Here is a 2,500-nt window from a genome sequence, read left to right as displayed (position 1 = left end):
TAGATAGATAGATAGAGAAGTAGATAGATAGATAGATGGTGGGAGAGCGGGTGGAATAAATTAGACAGACGAACACACAGATGGATTTGCAAATTATTAGGAGCCCGCTGCTTGTGTTGGCCACCCAAATAATTATCAATATAAACTAGATTTTCATACGTATACAGATGTACACTGAGATGATAGACATACAGACATATAGATATATAGATAGATAGATAGATAGATTGCTGTATAGGCTGACATATTTATATATATGCTGACAGATCGATAGTTAGTTCAATAATTAGATATTTAGGTAGTTACATATAGGCGATAGGCATGAACCTTTTATATGCGTAATTTCAAGTTTTTATGCATATAAAATTATCACAGGGTGGTTAATATGCTTAATATGCATTTGAATCAATAACACATTAAAATTACTGAAAACTTGTTTTTTTTTGGGGGGGGGACGTTGTAAACATGGTTCCAGGTTGTATACAACATGTATGAATATTAACCTATTCTGTGGTACTGAGTACTCTTCCAACTGTCAAAACAAAACAGGTATATGTTCACACACACACACACCAGGCACTTACATACACCACACTCAATCACTCACTCACACACACACACACACACACACACACACACACACACACACACACACACACACACACACACACGAATATATACATATTCTTTATTTGTGTGTTAATGAATGCCTCAACAATTATCAAATGTATCACATGGAATCCTCGGTGATATCTTAACGTCGTGTCGAGCACTCATTGTTCGATATTTACGTATATATACATATATATATATATATATGTATATATATATATATATACTGCCCAAGCTCGTCGAAACGCCGGTGTTAAAACGTGGGTAGCTGATGAAGTAAAATGTTCTCTATGTGGCTTGTGTGTTTTCTCGTCTACGTTTGTTTGCAATGTCCTGTACCCAGATATGCACCTATACATACAGGTGGATGTCGGTATGCACATACCTGTACGTATATATGCATATACTCATTTACTATTTGTTTATATATATATATATATATATATATATATATATATAGTATGTATATATATAGTTAATCCAAAAATACAACGAAAAAAAACACAAGACAAAAACAACACGAGGACATGGTTCCTGCAGATTACTAAAAGACTCCCGGGGAAAGAAAGAAAGGAAAGGGTGTTTTTTACGTTTCGAGCAAGGATCTTCTTCAGAAACAAGAGATAGAGGAAAGTCCTAGAGAAAAGGAAGACAGAGGAAAAAATCGCCAACAATCCACATTTAGTTACATATATAAGCATACAAAAGCATGACACACGATCACGTATGTATAGAACACGCATAAACTTGTACACGCATGGAGACTTAATCATATACGGTACAAATACAATACACATTTACATATGTATACACTCTCATACATACACTTCTGTATATTATTCACTCCTCAACAATACTTTCAGTGTTTCCCCAAACAACAGACTATCAGTTATTTTAACGCGCTGTTGGTAAAAATACACATTAACCTATGTTATTTGAAACATTTATTAATATATTATTCAGTTTTCCAGGCCAAGTGAATAATTTATCCTTAGATATCTTTAGAAGGCCGTTGTTTAAGCTTGTGACGTGAAATATAGAGTAACTGAGATTTGTTTAATGTTAATAGATGGTATGTCAAGTATACATTTCTCTTGCAATTTCATGGTCTTTGATGCAGTAAAATGATACTTCATTTTTTTAAAGTTTTTAATTAATGAAATGTTATGCTTTTAAAAAGAGGATGTTATCAGGTCAATTGTTCTTTGATGTTGGCAAAACTAAAGGACGCAGAAATGCTGTACAAGGTTTTATAGGCTGCGTTACAAGACTTCAGTAATTATCATACATGACTTCTGAGTGAAGGTGGTAGACGAAAACTATGTGGAAGCCTATTGAGGAAAATTGAACGACCTAAGAAAATCAATGTTACTTTGGTCAGAGCAATTTCTGGTTATAACAAGCAGAGCACTGGCAATACAATGTCCCCGCTTCTAGTAAATGACTACTACATCATCCTTACCTACTTCCACTTCCTTTGTAACCTGTCTTCCTCTGTTCTCTAATCTTATTGAATATTTCCATCTACTCCCACCTTCTCCATACAATAGCAATTCCTTCAGTGCTCTGCTTGTTATAACCAGAAATGGCTCTGACGAAAGTAGCATTAATTTTATTAGGGCGTTCAATTTTCTTCAGTTGATCAATAGACGATTTGGGTAAACCTATCAGTAATGTACCTATAATGACTACTGGAAACAGCTGTAAGCCAAATTTGCTGCAATAAAGGAAAAATATGTAATGAACATTATTTTAATTTGCTTCTTATATATCATTCTATAAAAACCAGTTTGTTTGAACCCACCCACGGATTTACAATATAGAATTGTGGTGAAGCATAACATTCGATCCTACCAAAAGATTACCTGGTGTTCTTCATTAATCTAAG

The sequence above is a fragment of the Octopus bimaculoides genome, chromosome 1, assembly GCF_046866305.1.
Source record: "Octopus bimaculoides isolate indiv1 chromosome 1, ASM4686630v1, whole genome shotgun sequence".
NCBI classification, from domain to species: Eukaryota; Metazoa; Mollusca; class Cephalopoda; order Octopoda; family Octopodidae; genus Octopus; species Octopus bimaculoides.
This window is presented reverse-complemented; position numbering follows the sequence as displayed.